Here is a 19,539-nt window from a genome sequence, read left to right on the forward strand (position 1 = left end):
CCATGGGACTGGAAGATGACAACATACCCATCATCCACCCTCCCCAGACAGGTGATGGCCACCTCACTGCAGGCACGTGCAGCACTGCGGAAAGACAGAGTCTTCCCCCTGTAGCATCCCCCCTATTGCTCTCCAGCCACACCAAAACTCACTCAAGGAAAGGAAATAAACCATCTTTTCCTTGTGTCTCCTGGCAAGGCAACAGAAGTTTTGTCATTTACATAGCCTCCCAGAAGCCCATACTGCTGTAATTCCAGCTACAAAGGTTGGTACCTCATCAAACCACCACTTCTCAGTTTTCCTACTGTTTTTGCCTATGGAGCCAAAGACTCTTTTCAAAGCTCAATTACACCTAGAGTACCACAGTGCTGTTAAGTAAGTGCTGTTCTGTTCCGCTGTTATTGCTGTAAACAAAGGAATGGAGAGGTTTTTGCCAGTTTGTGAAGGTAAATCTGGGGCTCGCTTTTCTACTCAAATTATATCAGACCTCTCATCAGTAGGAACACTGATTCCTAAATATTTGCTCTAAAGGTGGTTATGAAAACACAGTCCACTGAGGAGGCTATGCCTCTCATCATTGGGAATGTCTAAGCACAGATATATACCTTCAGTATTGTCTAATGCACAAATATAGCCCTATATTTCCTTACATGTTTTGCTGAAATTATTTGAATTAAGAGATTTAGAGCAGCAGATCACTGCTATAAAATTCTACGCCTAATGAAACCATATGTGCAGTATACCTTCAGGTCTTAATTTGTTAGGAGCTAAAAGTTTATTAGGATGTGGTACAGTTACTGTTCCCTACAATTGCCTTGAAAATTAAATACCCCTTTCCTAACACAAAGATAATGAGTTATATGGCAAGTTAAGGTGGTTACTAGAATTCAGGAATGACAGAACCCAATTAATTTAACATTAATTAGTGCAAGATTGAATTTATTAGAATTGGTTGCAATTTGTAACTGCAAGTTCCATTACAGTGCATGTTTTTACATGTTATCTCCCATGAGTAAGATTGCAACAGAGCATTCTCCATTTTGAACAGCAGTGATGTATTTATTGTATCACCACTAACTCCTTCCTTGCGTGTTTGCTGTGAGGAACTTTAGGGACCAGCAGCCCAGCTGTGTGCTGGGGACTGCGCTCTTGCTCTTTCTCACAGAGAGCCATGACTGGGGCTTAAAGAGAAACCTGGGCTTCAATTCCTTTGGCTGCTTTGCTGGGCTGCCCCTGCCTTGTTACTTGGTCATCCCTTTTCCCATTTTTCACTCTTCTAGGGAATGACTCTTCGTTTTTTTGGGTGGGAGGGGTGAATAGTCAAATAAACCTTTTAACCTCCTATCTTCAAAATAAACACTTTTATTGTGGACAGTCCAAGCTCCTTAGGTAAAGCTTTAGATCTCAAATCCAAAAGATACACTCTGTCCTTTTAATAATTTCATAGTGGAAACCCTTTATTTGCCCATTCCTGTGGTGTTATGGAGGTTTTCAATGATTCTGGTTTAGGTTTCGGGATTAGGTGAAACCAGAGTGCCTTAAACCTCTTTAGAGGTTTGGGATTAGGTCTGCATCAGGCCTAATATAGCCTTTCTGCGTAAGGCTAAATTAAACGGTAGGAATATTTGTTGGGCACTGATTCACAGGTGTTTGGCAAAATACCAGAAAACGTAAAGGAACCACTGGAAGAATCATGAAGGCAAAGCCATCGAAACATGAGTATTAGCTAAGTACTGCAGTATCACTTGCAACTGTGGGGTCTTTCAGACTGCTTCTAAGTGATTTTAAGCATGGATATCATTTTTATGTGTCTCTTTCACATGGATGTGAGTAAATTGAAGATCTGTTGCGCAAATGGATCATGGATTTTTATTTGGATATCACATTCTGGTAATTGCTGCCTGTTTTATAGCAAATGTATATTAAAGTTTGTCAAGCAGCTCTTATCACTGAAGCTCTATTGTTTTATTGTACACATAAATTCTTCTCCTTCTCTAGGGTATGCATTGCCTTGACAGAATACACTAAGTCATAAGGAGAAAAGCACAATGGATTTATGCCTGTTATTAAAACACCACCCTGTCTGGCTCAGGAGGCAGAGACATTTGCCTCACTGATGACAATGGACTAATTGGAGGCGATTCGTTGTGGAGGCTGTCTCGGGTGAGGCTTTCCTGCACTTTGCACTACCTTTGTCTCTAGTAGGGCTGTTTTTCCTACATGTGCTCAGCTTCATAGTTTGTAATCCCAGCAAGGCCTGACTAACCAACCATACCCCTAAGGCACCGTCAGAGCTGAGCAGATTTCATCAAGCAGAGTGAAGAGCAGCGCTATAGGCTCAGGATCTCTGCATGGTGTGGCAGCTGGTTTGGCTGCACGTGTAGGGAAAAGCTGAGCTTCAGATGCCGGGCTCTGTGAAGCCTACTCCTGGTATCAAAAGGAGTGGGGTACATAGTTATGGGGAGGTGACGCACAGAGCCCCGTGGGTTCATTTCTACAGCTGTCCAAAATCAATTCCTACCTGAGAATAACCATCTCCTCTCATCAAAGCATTCCCCTTGCCGATTACGTACCTGTCAGCCCAATCAAAAAAAAAGTTTTGAATGCATTTCTCTCCCCAGATAGACAGATTTCAGTTTCAGTTGTGGAACTAACTGTATTTAGAAAGACGACCCTCAGATTTACAGGGCTTCTCTGGAGGTTTTATCCATGCCAACAATCAGTTCTCTTGCAACCAAGCTTTTTGCATTCCTATGGCAAATCTTCTGATCAGCAATGCATACAGTTAGATCCTGTCTTCTCAGATCTGCTTGCAAAAGCAAAACAGAAATAGTTAAGACAAATTTCAAAAGAATATGTTCCCTCCAACTAGATGAGCTGTAAAAGTACAAGGGCATCTAGCTAGAAGGATTTAATAATCTTAGAATCTGGATAAAACATTATTTATGGCTTAAGAGATACACAAGGCTTGAGCTTTGTAAGTTCTGTCCCTCCTTAATGGTGCATGCAAGGAAGAACAAGAGAGAAATGTTCCAGTCAAGGACAAAATCATAAAATAATGAGCAGAAGAATAATTAAATGAAAGTATTAGGGGCTGAGGGAGGCTGAGTGGGAGTTTGTCTTCATACACCACTGATCTATACTTGAAAAGAACACAAAAAAAGACTTCTTATCCTTAAATGAGATGGTTATTTGAGCATAAATAACAGTCTCATGTCAAATATGCCGCTATTTCCAATGGAGTCTTTTCACTACAAAACCACAACATTCCCAGCCCTAATCTCCTCAGATAAAACAATACGGCTGGTGGCTGTGAATCAGCACTGTGAAACCAGCCTTTGAAAACAAGCAACGCGTTCAGGGCAAAGAGAAATGGAGGAGACAAAAGAGCTGCTGTTTATAGAGTGTTGCAAAGGCAAAGCCCCACCTTGCTCACTTGGAAACTCGCTCTTACACCCGAGAATTGTTTTTCTCTCTGGGCGGGACGTCCAGCTCCACACAGCTACCTCAAGGGACCGGCGCTGTTGATGTGTCTGTGTGTGTTTAGTTCCACATCAGGCCTGGCTGTCACTGAAACCAGGAGCACTGAAACACCTGGATGCTTGAGCCTTGGGTTATTTTACCTTTAAAAACAAGAAAGGGCTCTGACCAGAAATCTGAATGGGTTCTTGCATTTTCAGGGTTCGTGGAAGGCAGTGGGTGACCCCAAGCAGAGAGAGAGAGGAAAAAGGGCTATGATAATCTCAAAGTGAGACTTGCTTAGCCTGGAGAGGAAGGGTGCGGTGAGGACAAACAGTGGGGCTCTCCAGGCTAGCATGAGCAGTCCTCTTTTCCCAGCCATATAGCCACGTCCTCTCCTCCCTTGTGCTGACCCCAACACTCATCTGAGGAGCGTCAGGACACATGCAAGGCAGAAGCATGGGGCCAGGAAAGGAGAGAGCCTGGGAGGGAGAGTGATTGCACTGGAAGAGACCTACCCTGAGCAGTGGCACCCCAAGGGGCAGGCCAGCCGGGACACAAAGGTTTCCATCCAGCACATGACACCTCACCTTAAGCAGGAAGCTCATTTCCCTCCACGGCCAGTGAGGAAAAACAGGCTCTTAACTATATGGGAACATCCCCCTCCACCTTTTTTTCTGATTCCACTGTTTCCTAGTGCAGTACACGTAAACAACAAGCTTTGAAATCCAGAGATGCCATCCCATGGGAAGTGGAAGAAGACTTTGGTCTCAGCACAGACCCCAGCACGGCTGTGCTCTGACTGGGAAGACCTTGCACTGGTGGTAGTGGGTGTCCTACAGCAATGAGACCTGGAGCAGGACCAAATGGGGAAATACTGTGGCATTCACATTTTTATGTAAGTTTTAGGGACATTATTTATAGATTAGGGAAATTTCTGAGGATGTATTCGAGCTCTTCTCAAAAAAAAAAAAAAAAAAAAAGGAATGAACTGGGCATCGTTCTCCTCAAAGGGATCATTGGAAAATGGACTTTGGAGGTGGTCTAGAGGCATCAGCTGCACAACTACCCCATCGGTGCTACCTTTGCAGCAGCAAAGGTCCTGAAGCAGAGCACAGTTGAGGTGGACATGCTGACAGGATGCCAAATCCAAACCTTCTAGAACTAAGCAGAAAAGAGAACCAAGGGGAAACCTATATCTATCTTAGGCTGCAAAAGCCCGTTCTCTTGTTAAGTCTGAACAAAAAGCTTTTATCCAAACCTCCCTACTTTTTAGAGGTTCCAAACTCAAGTGAAAACACAGCAGCTTCACCCTAGGCTGAAAAACAGCCTCACACCTTTGATTACTGAGGACAGATCATTTTTCTTGGGGTGGAGCACGTGGACAGCAATAGATACCTCATGTCTGGTTCAGGCAGACCAACTGAAAGGCTTAAGTGGACACACACACTACCAGCAGCATGTGATAGGATTTAGTGCAAGGAAATCAAACACTCTGCCCCACCTCCCAATCTTATCCTTTAAAGACCAGTCCTGTGCTCACAGCTGGAGTTTATGTGAGTCCTGCCTTATTAATTAAGTGTAGCCAGTGCCTTTTCCCCCTGAATTCCAACAGAAGCAATTAGAAAGCAGATACTTCACACGTAACAGCTGGTTCACTTAATGCCCTCCCCATGCTGTTTGCTCCCTTCCCCCAGCCAACTCATGTCCCTCTTTTCCATCCTTTCATGTAATGGAGAAAAAGAGTAAAATCAAGGTGGCAAATCCAGGGGTAGCAGATAACCACATTCTTATTAAAAATCATCTAGTGTAACACTGAAAGCAGAGGAGTGTTGTTGAGAGCATACTTCTGAGCAGGGAATTGTAACATTCACCTAACAGATGGGAAAAAGAGCCTTGGCTGTCTACTATGTCCTCCTTAAAAAGGGGATCTGTATCAAAGTAGCAGCATATTTTCTTCACTGCAGGCTGTTGATGTCATTAGAGCAAATCTCGTTTTTATTTAACACCAGAGTTAAGAGTCACATAAAATTGGCACAGGTGAAGGCACCAAGCCCATTAAGTTGTGCAACGTGACTCTCTGGGAATTTTTTGGGTGTTTGTGCACCTCCAATTTATTTATGCTTGGGCAAGCCAGCCCCAGAGCCTCTCCTCCCTGTTTCTCAGTGTGAATACAGCCTCAATCCTGCTATTAGACCTGTAAAAAACGCACTCAATCCACTCTCAGGGAAGATCCAGTTACAGCAAGGGCAGTCCTGCCCCTCTATGGGTTACATGCATCACTGGGAGATGGTACGGATATAAAATTAAACCCATAGCAGCAAACACCCACTGTAACACTGAAAGTGAAATCTGCCCTTGCCAAACAACTTTAAGTGCATGTTCTGCTCCCAAACAAGTACTCTGGAGGCCAGCTCTTCATTTAAGGCAGGTGACACTTTTTAAAGGGAAACCAAGTTAAGAGGAATGGAGATCAATTTGCCTCTTCAAAACACTTCTGAAGCAGGGAAGTCATGCCAGTGCATCTGAGGCAAAAGGGTGCTCAAGAGTTTCTTCTCCTAGCATGCCTGGCATTTTTTTTAATGTAGAATTTATACGTAAAAATAGAGATCTGCTTCCACACAGAGCATCTGCTCATGATTTCAATAGGAATAATAACAGAAGAGAAGACAGCCAAAGTACCCCAGTGCTGTGAGATTTTTCTGCTAGATGGTTCTTTGCTGATCCTGAAATCATGCAGCATTGTGAGGACATTTTTAGTTATATGGGGAAGATCTGGGTCCAGCCATAAACTTTCCATTTCCTTCCTCGAAGAGCTAGCAGAGAGGCTGTTATTGCAGCTATCTGTCCAGATGTTTGCCCTTTTTACATAAAATCTTCAGGAATCTTACAACATTTACATGCTTTACAGCTGTCTGATGTGGCAGCTATCTAATACCTGTGTCACAGACAGGGAGAACAAATCGGGAGGGATTAAATTATCTGCCCAGCTTCCCACAAGACAATGCAGGTGTGGCTAGAAATCAAAATTCCCGACTTCTAGTCTTTGCTGTGTTACACTAATCTGCTTATATACTCTGCTGGAAAAAAAAATCATCATTCCAGAAAAGAAAGATCAGCATATATATTCTAGAGATTGTTACAACTAATAAGTCAGCTGACACCCTCACCCTTCTGTTTTTTCCCGGATCTTTCTAGAAGGAGAAAAATAAAAGGGAAGGGCATCCCTTTGTAACTGCAAAGGCTCGAGCTAATGAAAGCAGAAATCACATTTTCTATTTTGGCAGTTAGTAGTAAACACTATTATTAATGCTATAATAAGATCAGGTAATGTCGTATGAAATATTAGTGATGTCTGAGCACAAACTAGAGCCCCCATATCTTTAGTTAAAATTACAAAATGATTAACAGCCCAATTAAAAACATTTTTGTTTTTGACATGATGAATTACACTTTATCTACCTATCTGTAGATATAATTGATTATTTTATCCGTTTGCTGTTGGCTGTCATTAAAAAAGACAGATACCATGGCTTTCTGGCCTCTCTCCCGCTGAGAGAAAGAACAAATCCTGCTATTAACGACAGACAGCATCATTATGAAAAAATTCCTTTTGCCACTAGGCAACATAGCCGAGTTCCAGTAATTATTGTATTAGTCAAGCCGTTGAGAAGTTCCATAAAACTGAGAGAGTTTTTAAGGAGCATTCAACAGTATTTGGCAACTTTTGTGATGTAACAATTAAAACCATGCTCCAGGCCCCAAAATGTGCAGGAGATTGCCAAAATCAGATAAAACCCTAGAGGGCCCCTGACTCGCAAAGGAAAAAAAAAAATCAAACTGTTTACTTTTAGGATCAGACATTCATCAACATTTGGCTTTTGTTTCAGCCAGTGTCAGATAATAACAGCACCACGTTTTCAGTCAGCTTCTAACAAAACCCTACATAGTTTTGATGTCAGCTGGGGCTGACACCAACCTCTCCTCAGGAGAGGGAACTCTCATGGAAACTGCCAACCTTGCTTGGCAGATCAGACACCTGGGAGCACTCAGCAGTACCTTCTGGAGTGAATCACGTCTGTTCCCCACCAGCAACCATCAGGAAGCCACTGGGGAAAAGCGCAAGTCGTTCCTTCTGCTCAGGTCTAGGAGCTGAGCCAGGCAACACCTCAGGTTGTCAAGGCTCCGGGGGATAAAGCAGAAGTTTTCTGTCCACGTACCCCATTAACCTGTCGAGGAGCTGTTAAAAAAATATTAAAAATCACACTTTAAATCTGCTAAGGGAAATTGCTACTGAACCAACTTATAGCCAAGTTTATCATCTACCTATTTCTCTGCTGAGCGGTGTTAAGAACAATGATTTATCATACCAGAAATGAAGGTACCGTATCGTGCTTCAGCAGTGGAAGGTGAAGCTGGTTACAAAAATGCAGACGTGGCTTATCCTAATACAGACTATAGGAACCACTTCAAGAGCACATCTACTTGCAAAGGAGTTGAAAGGGATTGATCTTCCTTCCCAGAATAACGTGCCCAAGTCAGAAGTCTCCATGCATCACAGAACTGTGATGGGAGCAGTAGTTTCCAGGGTAGTCAGAGAGAGCTGGCATCTGAACACAGGACAAGTAGCCAGGACAAAGCTGTTGTCACTAGGGAACGGCAGTAGGGCAGGGTTTAGCACTAGCATTCTGCCCGTCTCCACCTGGAACATGCTGTACCAAGTGGGATTGATAAAAAGATACAGCGGAGCCTGCCATAATATGGCCTTTCATCACACAGCTCCCGGATTGGAGATGCCTGCCAACTGTTAGGGCCTGCTGACCTATTCATTAAAAAAAACAAAACAAACCAACAAACCCCAAACCCTTAGCAATCATGGATTCTATTGGATTTCAGCAGGAGCAGCGGCGCAGCGCTCCAGGCCAAGGGCCAGCCACCTGCGGCACTGCCAAGGCAAAGGTAAGAGCTCAGGCTCGTGAGAGAGAGAGAGGGCGTGTGAATGAAACGCTGCTCCTTTCTCCCAGCTCTGAGACTTACCTTGCTGCTGTGCAAGGCAGGCACGCCTGAGTCCTAGTAAGGTCGGGAATCGGCGAACGTTGGAAGCTGCTGCCACATTTTCCAGCACATCTAACCTCAAGTTTGGGTATGGCAATTGCTAGGGTGTGGTGAGATGTGTTGCTATAAAACGCTCAGTAACTAACTAGCTGCTTTTTGGGAACCAGCATCGCCGTTCTTCAGCAGAGCTAAAGCATATATTGTGGGAGTATTAAATGTGCATGCATTGGGAGCTGCCATCTAACGTGAAGCATCCTAGGTCAGCTCAAGAACTTGGGTCAGTATGTGTCAGTGTGGAAAATGAATAATTTCAGCTTTTATTCTTGAATTATATGAGTAATTTGTGCCAAATCTTCAACGTATTAGACTAGTGCCAGATGAAGGCTTAGGAAGTTTTTTTAATATATGCTCTTTATTAGCATTAAAACTTTTATTATTAAAAGAATTACGTTACAACATACATGCACAAGATTAATCTAAACTTAAAAAAAATCAACTGAGAAAGCTACATTCCTAATATTTTTTTTGTTAGTCCCTTTGGCTTAAGGCTCATCTGAGCCAGGAGTGAGGAAAATGCAAACCCCAGCACACAGCAAAGGGAACTCAGTGGTGAAGGTGGGACAGTGGAGCGGGTCGGCAGTGACTTGTCTGTGGGTATCAGTGAGAACAAGCACAACTCATTGGAAAAAAGATGATAACTTCAGAGAGAAATTGTGGGGACTTTGGATCAAGTGCTACAAGGAAGGCTAAATCCCTGATTCAGCCAGTTCCTCGTGGAGCACTCCTATAGTTCCCTGTGGACTGCAGGAACAAGCATGCACAATTCAACCAGTTTCCACCCCAGCCTGGCCGTCCAGGCTCTAGATTGTAGGTGTTTGTATCTCCCCTCAGTTGTGCCAGCTGGCTGGTGTTGCTGTTCAGACGGATGCCAGATGGCTCGTATGCTAGCCAACCTGATTTCCAGATGACTGGTTTTTGTAGCTACCACTTTAATTAAAATAAAAATATATATGTAGAAGACATGAGTTTATCACCTGTTAACACATGCCATGGTTGTCTCTTGGTCAATTGGCACGCAGCAGACAGAGCCGCAGATTTCTCTTCCACACCACCAGTATCCAAAGGAAAAAAGATTAGTCCATCTGCTAAAGCTATCAGGCCCTTTGTGCTGCCCTGTATCAGATCCTATTTATAGGATCCAGTGCCCTCTACTGAGCAGAGCCAATAAAAGCATTAATATCTCCCGAGCCTCACAAAGTTACTGTTAAGGTACAGCAGTACTAGAGCTGAACAGCTGGAAGTCTACCTCTCCCCTCCATGCCCACACATGCACCCACTGTCCCATCTGCCACCAACGCTTCCAGGTTATTGTAAGCAACACATGGAAAGTATTGAGGAACTTGCAATGGCTACAGAGCTGTCAGAAGAGTAACATGTCACTTTCTGGAAGGGGAAATCCATGTGGACATATGGTAGTCGTGAAAGGAGCTGGACCAGCAACCTTGGCAGGCTTGAGTTGAACAGAAAAGTTGCTGCTTTGCCTTGATCTTTATTTACAATAAACGCCTCAGCTCCAGCTCAGCGTTTTATCTGGGAACAGCCGCCGGCATTTCTGCGACCGTGTTCCGTCTCATTGGTGCACTGACATATTTACACGCGGGCCGGGGCCCGGGCAGCTGTGAATAAGGGGCCATGTATCAAGAGAGGAAAAAGGGATGCAAAGATGAATTTTATGAAATATTTTCCATTTTTCTTTGACTTGGTTGTGCATTTCGCTACGGCCCATTGGGCACTCACTCAGCACTTGGACACTTCGCTCCATGCAGTCTCGCCTATATTTCTAATTGTGTCTACGTGCCAAGCCCAGAGCCCAGTACCTGAGGCAGCCCACAGGGAAATGGATATTCAAAAAAAAAAAGAAAAAGGTGGTTGGAAGGAAAACTTCCTGCCCTTCAATGGCGTGTACCACAGGAAAGAGAATGATGGCTTGTAAGTCACTAGTCTTTTTTGATTCCTGAAGGTCACAGGCTGTCGCATTTTACATTTGACTACCAAAGTGAGAGAAATTATCTCCACTACTTTGTGAAAGAAAACGATCAAGTTCCTTTTGCAGTTTAAGGAGGTTATGACCTCCTTATGACTCATTTCTGATTTCTTCTTTCAGCAATGGAAAGGGTTAATACCTTAAAGTGTCAACTTGATTCTTTCCTTTTTCCCTGTGGCTGACTCATAGTTTAGATGTGTTGATCCTGTTTAAAAAGCCAAGCCTTGGACATAATATTAATGATGTTGTATGTGCAATAACATTAGAAAACAAACACAGAGGCACCTGGGGAGTCCGAAGGCATCTTCTGGCCTTTCTGGGCTGACAGCACAGACTGGCCCTCCAACATTTCCATGTGGAAAAACATTATCTAGCATGAGAGAGTTTACTTTGAGTGACCCTTTTGCCTTTCAAACAATGAAAAGTCAGGAGCATTGTGAAGCTGAAACCCTGTCCCATAAGAAGAGGCCACCGCTCAACCAGCTGAAGAGTGGAATAAAATAAAAAGGAACCCAGAGAAACAATTGGAAAGAAAAGAACGGACATTTGAACGGAATAACTGCTGGTGTCTTTCCCTAGCACTGACATCCTAACAAAGGCTGTAAGAGTTCTTTCCCTTATTTTTTTGCAAGGTGCAAGATGGGAGGAGAGCACTCCTTGCTTATTCATTTATCTTGGAGCCTCAGTAGCACAAAAAAGTCACTGCAAATACTTACTGAAGTAACTCAGGTTCATCCCACTGGGATGCACGAACTGCATGCTCCCTTGACAGACTACGTGAGATCCAAACCAGCATGCGGTAGTGCTTGTTTGTGCTCTACTGTCTATTTAGGACATCTAGGAGAAAGCAGCACAATTCCAGTTACATCATCTCTGTGTGATCTGAAAGCCAGGTAGGCCTAATTGACCACTCTTAGATGCTGCTTACCACAGATGTGTACAAGGCCTTGGTACAATTCAAAGACTTGTCAGGCTTTATGCAGGTGTCCCATCCCAACTCTCATACTATAAGCAAAATAAACTGATGCCCTATTGTTGCCCAACCACAGATTTTTCTGGTACAGCTGTGCTGAAATGGAGCTGAATCAAGGCAACCTCACCTTGTACAAAGTGCTAGCAGTTCTCAGGAAGAGATCCACTCCACTGAGTAAAATGCCTGTCAGCACTGTTGAAGAATCTTCTCGGATAGTTCTTTGGAACTCTCTTCTCTGTATGGCTTCATTACCTGCACTGAAGCAGCTGAAGCTGCGCTGGAAAGGAGCCCTGGAAATCCTCCAGCATGCCCAGAGCTCATCAGCAGGAGACTGGCAGGGTTAAAAAAGACAGTCACCAGTTTAAGCTAATAGATGGGGATCATATTTAGTGACTCACCCAAGATTACACAGATGGTTCTTACACCAAGAATTAGACCCACCAAACCATCCAACACCTCTGGATTGCTCATTGAGTGCATTTAGGAGTCCATTTAAATATATATATATGTAGGTTTTGGAGCTATGATGGAATAGTAGATTAAACACTGAGGAGTTTGTCACATCTCTGTTCAAAGCAGGCTAACATTTCACGTAAAGAATTACATGCCTCAGACAGTTGCAATCATCTTCTGCACAAATAATTTAAGCTTACTTTGACTGTTGTATTCTGATTTAAATTTTTATTGGAAATACAAATGCCTATGTCGGTCACCAAACCAAATAAAACAAACATATTGAGTAGGGTCTATTATAGACTAATATGGAAACAAATAATCTGCAAGTCTGGTTTTATTTATAAGCTTATTTGAGTTTTAACTCTAGGCTCATATTAATCGGGTTTGTGGTTTCCACATCTGTACTGCTGATGCCCAGTGCAGACAGCATGCCAAGTCAGACCTGGGCATCCTCCAATCTCTAAATGGAAAACATACGCTTCAACTCTAGCCACCTCAAGACAAGCAGGGCAAGTAACCTACCAAGTAACCACAGCGGGTGCAACAGGCAGAGCAAAACTCTGGGGACCTTTCTGAGGTGCCTGCTCGCAAGCTTCTTGCTTCTGACTTGCTCCAGGGGCAGCCAGGCTGCCGCCTGTATTATATTTGCTCTCTCTGATGATCAAGAGATACCAAGCTTCCCTTTTCCTCTAGCTGTAGCTAGAAATTCCCAGACTGGACCAGTTAGTTCACAGTGTCAGCTAGTAATACATATTCTAGAAGAAGATGGAAGAACTCCTGCAGATGATGGCAATGCAGTATGAATTCTTTCCAGAACCCTTGATTATTTTTAATATTTATAAAAAGCATTCTGAGTGTTCCTGAGAGCCATAAATATATATAAAAAAATGCCATGCCCCTTGTCAAGCCAAAATGGATCCAGCTGTTCTGCAGTGCTTGTCTCTGATTGCGAAGAATCCCTGTATTAATGAAAGATGTATAAAGGGAATCCCAAACTGGAAACATGATCTCTGCTAAAGACTGTTTAAACCAACTATTAGAGAATATTTCAGGGAAGTATGTGAATATAAAGTTGATTCTCAATACAGCTGAGATCCAGTCCTAAGCATGCATCTCTGTGAGGATATCTGTACTGCTTGCAGACACTTCCCAGAGCAAGCTGCTTCCAGACAAATACCTCCAGGATTTTGTCCCAGTATAACTGCATCAGTGCCACCCAAACCCTAGAGCCCAGCACAACCTCAGCACAGTACAGGTGCCAGATCTGCTTCCTCCTTGAGCACAGGAGAGAGGCTAGAATGCAAGCTGTAGCAAAAAGACAACTATGAGAGTAATTAGAGAAAAGAAAGCGGTATCGCTGGCGTAAACAGTAGAATTTTGGCAGACAGAGTTAAATTTATTCCCTGTGTACCCTCTGATGGTCATCCAGCAGCCTCTGCCACCTGTAACAAATGCCTCTTATCTGACAATTTTGATAAAAGTGACACGTATGACAGTGCCATAAAATATGGGAGTTTTTTTCAGGTTATTACAGCATCACCTGTGTGTTGTTCATAAAGCAATGTCATGATTTGTTTGAAGAACTCATAGCAGGGAAAGGGGGAATATAGGAGGGATAAAAAAATTAACACAACCTCAGTGCCCCAGCTGTGTTGAAGGGAATCACTCCATCGACCATCATTCTCCTCCTCAGAGAACTGCTTTGCCCAACACGGTTTCTCCACTGGTTTCCAGGCAGAGGCAGTTGTTATGAAATTGAGATGGCAAAAGAGCAGTGCCTGATAGCAGACAGGCAGATCTGTCATCAGCACAGAAGGCAGTCATTCCTTGTGGCAGCGGCTAGAGAAAAGAAGATGCAATTAACAATTAGCTTTGGTAAGAGAAGACAAAACCCTTAAAACACAGTTTCTACTGCAGCAAATCAAGCCACAGACTTCGCAATTAGGGGTTCAAACTCTTAGTTCTTGCCTTCCTAGATACACCATAACATGAAAGAGAGAGTGAATTTCTCCTGCCACTTAATTCTGGCTGGCTAGGAACTGAGGTTTATCCATGGAAAAAGGCCAACCTCACAATAGCTACAGGAAATGAGAATAGCTTTGCAGTATTTCCAAGCAAATCCAGCACACCTTCAGCATTGTATTTTAGGCAAAAAAATCAGGCTTCTTATCCCAAAAAAACAAAATGGAAGATTTCAGTGGGTGTTGCATTACCTTCCCTTTCCACTCTCCTCTTGCAGCTCGCCAGTTTCTTAAATTGGAACCGAATACACACAGAGCTCTTGGTTCATCAAACAGGCTTTGCTTTCATAGGTTTGACCTCCAAGTTGCATCCTTCTCCCAGACTTGGTTAATGGTTCTGGAAAAACATGGTCGTGCCAGTTACACTGTTTATATACATAAACTGAAGTTTTACTACACTGCTTGCTTCCAATCAACTCCTTTAAATACTGCTGTGACAGCAGCGCTGGCAACAACTGACCCAAAAAGCTGTGTCCCCAAGCAGAGGGTCTATGTTATGATGTAGAAAAAGGCATGATTCAGAGAACATCATTCCTAGACAAAGGTCTTGCATATATTGTCACGTGCTGCTTCAGAATGAGGGACTGGATTTTTAGCTTAGAAATTCCAGCTATAATTTAGATCTGTTGGACTTCATTACCAGCAGAGACTAGACCAGTGTAATTCAGATTGTATCTTCCACAAGCCAGTACTTGAAAAAAAAAAAACAAAATTGCTCCCAGTTTTTTACTAAGCATACCAAAAAAAGTGTTTGTGCGATTATTTTTGAATAGTTTTCATAGATAAAAATATATCTAACCACACTACCAGTGTTCCCCACTTAAGAGATGCGGTTTAGGCACAGCTTGGTCTGCATCAGGGGCTGCAGATTGTCTTGGAGCACCTAACCACTAAAAGCCCCATAAGTGTGCTTCTAAGTGGGGCCACATCTAGACATGTGCAAGGAATATCAGATAACATATGCTTAAAAGCACTATTTCTGGTGCAAAGTCAGGTATTTTCCTCTCCCCAAGACACCTGGGGTATGGATTGATTAGGAGTCTCAAATGATGTTAAAGAACTACCTTGTCTGAATGATTTCACAGTCCACAGGTGCAGGAAATGAACCTAGCTCAGCAACCTGTACAGCACTGCCAGCCATTCTCTCCTCTCTCCTGATCTTTGGTTCTTTGTGTCCTACACCGAATTCCCCATCTATTGTCCAGCTTCTTTTTCCCCTCTACCCATAGCACACTACAAATTACTTGAGGCTGCGATGATTAATTTCACAACTCACACCTGATTTGACCCTAGTAATTTTGGCTGCAAAGTGAGAAAATGGACAGTTCCTTGTTGATCCAGACAACTTATCGTCCCGTGAATACAATAAAAAGGCAGAGCTGGTTATCAACAGGGAGATGCCCATTAGTATTTTTACAGGCAGAATGTCTGGAGGTCCCTTATCAAGCAGGGAGAGAGTTGGCATGTACTCTAGGCATGCAAGGGGGAGGCAGACTGCTTTCAGCCTGCAAGGCCACACAATATGGGAAGTGGTCACTTGAAAGAGGAGTGGGAAGAATGACAGATGGTTTGTGCCTGTGCGGTTTTTTAGAGGACACTGGGTTCCTGCCATGGGAACAGGGTGGACAGTAAAGGCAGCGACTAGATGTGAAGAGTGACAAAGCAAGTCAGCCACGGACGGCCCGTGGGAGGCCAGAGGAAATGCACCATTAGTCAAAGTTGGAGGAAAAATAAAATGCGATGACAACTGGGCCATTCATGTGCTTCCCCTTCAAGGACTGACCAGACCCTTCGCAACTCAAAAGACTCAAGTATCAGCTTCTTTTTCTCTTCAGCCAGGCTAATGTGCAACAGCACAGTCTGAGAAACTCCCTTGTCACTTATATTAATTCTTATCTTGTTGTTCTTGGCTACACTTCACTGGAAGTACAGTGAGGGAGAGAGCTTCAATCCATAATGTAGATCCAAGTGAGCACCCCACTCTGCTGTTCTTAGGCATCAACTCAATAGCTTAAAGCTATTCACCCAACTTATGAATTTGGGAAATATTAGGACTTCCAGAATTAGAGCGTGAAACAATGAGGTGGCCTCACAAGGATGTTTAAGCTCCACACATGGACAATCCATCACTCTAGTGTAGCTTTCTGCACTTTGAGAATTTGCTACTTGATATAAAAAATGCAAGACCTTAGAGCTCTTGGTAACCACAGTGGTCTGAGAAGGTGGGCTTCCATTTCACAAACAGATTTCATCAGATGTTGCACTGTCGCAGAAACCCTGAGGAACTGTTGTGCAAGTGATGCATTTTGTCATTAAGAAAAGATGATGCCCTCCAGAGGGTCCAACTGTAAACACCCACAAATGGTTGATCTCTTATTCTTCAACTATGACTATAACACAGCTAAGGAGAGGACTTATTTAGAAATGACTCCTCTGGAGCTATGGCATTTCCAGACTCGGCAAGTACTCGGGAATTAAAGGAAGACACAAGCCAAAAATCCTGAAATGGCCTCTTATGAATACACTGGACACTTATCCCGTCCAAAGAGAATTCACTTATTAATACTTAAACAGGGCCAAAAGTAACTGAGTGAAATAGAATGAGGGAAAAAAAAAAGCAGAACAAAAAAAGTTCGAGGAGCAAGGAAGAATACAATACAATTAAATCCCTAAATCCCTAAGTAGGCACAAGAACCAAAGTTCTGACCTGAAACTTCAAGGTGTCCTAGATATACATAGAATGAACAAGGTCAGAAATCAATGCAAAAAAAAAAAAAAAGTCTGAAGTGTCAAGAGAATTCTCCTTGTTTTTCCTGTGTTTGAAATATGTCTAAGAAATAAACTTAATGAGAACTAAAGAAGAAAAAAATGAAAGTGCTTTCATAATTTAATTAGATCCCAGTTTGGTGTAAATTATGTGAGTCAAAAAAAAAATTGCTTAGACAATCTGAAAACCATTTCTTCAATCTCCAAAGCAGACTGTATTCTTTAAATTGCTTCCTGTTATATGGTTAATAATCTCTGCTTTCCACATTACAAGAAACGTTCATCTAAGCTAGCCAAACTGAACAGTGCTGTCAGAGCACGAACACCCTGCCGCCCAAACTACTGTGCCTAACAATGTCTTACCAATTAGGAGGGAAGTATCCTGCCAGCAGAACATTAGTTGACTCAATTTCTCTAAGGAAAATGCCTGGGTTTCCTGATGTTTTCATCTGTGTTTGTACAACTTGCCTTCATATGAAGTTGAAAATTAATGCACTTCCTCTTGATCCTTTGAGAGAGAGAAGAAAGAAGATTATCAAGATTAAATAAAAATGCCAGAACTCAGTCCTTTGTTGCTATTGAGGGTGTTTAAACACAGATTGCTGTGTATCACTAATTGCGTTACAAACTAAGACATTATGTACAACAGCTCAACCTCCTGCATAAAGCTAAAAGCTGCAGTGTAACCTGTTGCTCTGATACAGACTGAACAGTATATTGCAGTTCATTAACACATTAGTAAAAGACAAAAAACAAGCTTTCAGTTCTGTATTGTTAGGAGAACGCAGTGGAATAATACATTTGGGGCTTCTCTCCTGGGGAACCTGCAAAGAACAGAACTTATTTTCTTGACTTTTGTTTAAAGCCTAAAAGCTGTCTCTTTTCACTGTTTTTTTTTCCCCCCCTCGATAATTTATTTTGCAATAGTTACATAATATTCTAACAGACAAAACCTGAAAAGGTATCTATTGTTCTTTTGGGTTAGACCTGAGTTATGTTACCATCTAGCTACTTCTAACTCCTCACACAAAAAAAGAAATCTCCCTGTGAAAGACTTAAGAAAAGGAATCTTGCTGTTCGGTTTTCTGCCAAAGAAGGAAGAACAAGCCTGATTCCCGTATTACTTTGAGGGAAAGGGAAGAAGGACAGAAAAAAACCCAACAGTCTTTCTGGTCTTCATATGATCTAAAGGAAAACAAGAGAGGAGGTGCAGAAAGGGTGAATAACTTCACAGTTCATCTTTCACGGAGTATAAGGGGTTTCCTTAAATTATTTTATTAGTGCTCTGGACATATTCTACCACAAACTGCTGAGATATTTACTTGGAAGATTTTCCCCCCACCTCCTCCTTGGAGATTCTGGTTGTGACAGGCTGCAACTCCCAATATCTCTACCTAGCTAACAATGCAATGCACCTTGTTCAAACAAGACTGGTCTCCATTTCACATTACCCCCCAGGGAATATCCACTTTTCACACTCTATCTTTCTGACTGATGCAATCAGATTCTGGAAACCTGCCTTATCAGTTTATATTCCAGCTTCTCTGGGATGATGTTAACTTTCCATTGTAGGACCGTAAGATTTCAGATGTGCTAGATCTTGTCTATAAGAAACAACAAAAAAAATGACACACACAATACTTGGATGCCACGCTTAGAAATGGACTTTAGTGAGAAGGACTCCTTGCCGAAAAACTTTAGGGGTTACCAAAAGACACTTTCCTAACTCAAACACTGCTTGAATTTTACAATTAAATGATGAATGAATGCATATGCATTTTCTTACTTACTCACATGAAATATTCTGCTTAACTTCTACACCAGTTCACCATCCTAATAGTTTTCTTCCTAGATCAGTGGTTTAGTACTAAGCCTTTATAGTGCTATGGCCAGAGTTCCATTATATCCATTAAAGATGTGATAATTTTCTTTTGTTTCCCAGAGCAAATAGGATCTCATTCACGTCCCAAACAAAATGTCAGTAGCAGGAATGGTGTTTTCTTAAGATGCATATAAGATTAAAGACTGAAATCACATGCAGTGTTACCAAAGCCTTTGTAATATGCATGTTTTCCAAGACAAGATGATTGACAAGAATTGCAGTAAGGTGCTGAAGGGGATATTTTACCTGGCTCATCAAAACTCAATGCATAGGACTGAACGAAGAAGAGCTGACAATAATGACTTCGAGTGCCACAACGGAAACATAATTAGCTCTTTGACATGTAGTGGACAGAAATACTCCATTTTTTTAGACCAGAGTAATTACAGTAGATCTGTTTCATGCTGCCCTGGGAAATAAAAAAAAAAGGTCTGCTCTGCTGTTTCCTCTTTTCTCAGTAAAATTAAACTTTGGCACTAGAATAAATGCATGCAAACCCAACCTTTCTGCTGGAAGAACATCAGGAAAACTTTCTGCATAAAACTAAAAAACCTCTCTTAAAAGAGAGCACATAGATCTGAAAGAATGAAAAAGTCAATGAATTTTATACAAGTTTACTTATTGCAAAACAAACTGTCTGCACTATGCTTATTAAAGGCATATTTCATTGCCTAATCATAGATGTCTATTGTATCTTTTATGTTTTGAATCATAATTGCAGTCTGTTCCCCAACTGTAATAATGAAAGACATTTTGGCATATACTTATATTGATTCCCCTTTAACAAAGCACTTAAGACACGTGCTTGCATCCCACTGAAATTAATGGCTAACATTAACTTTAAGTACATTGATTTCACTGGGATTTAGATAAATGGCAGCTT

The 19,539-nt window shown here is 42.2% G+C and overlaps 1 long non-coding RNA gene across 1 annotated transcript; it reads right to left on the reverse strand.

The window, feature by feature from the left end:
• Positions 1-31: 31 nt before the first annotated feature.
• On the reverse strand, positions 32-11,790 carry LOC138728086 (uncharacterized). Its single transcript, XR_011338664.1, has 3 exons — positions 11,659-11,790; positions 2,656-2,806; positions 32-190 (listed from the first exon to the last, which is right to left on the reverse strand). It is a non-coding gene; the product is annotated as an uncharacterized lncRNA (long non-coding RNA).
• Positions 11,791-19,539: the final 7,749 nt, after the last annotated feature.

This window comes from Phaenicophaeus curvirostris, chromosome 17 (assembly GCF_032191515.1).
Source record: "Phaenicophaeus curvirostris isolate KB17595 chromosome 17, BPBGC_Pcur_1.0, whole genome shotgun sequence".
In the NCBI taxonomy this organism is placed as follows: domain Eukaryota; kingdom Metazoa; phylum Chordata; class Aves; order Cuculiformes; family Cuculidae; genus Phaenicophaeus; species Phaenicophaeus curvirostris.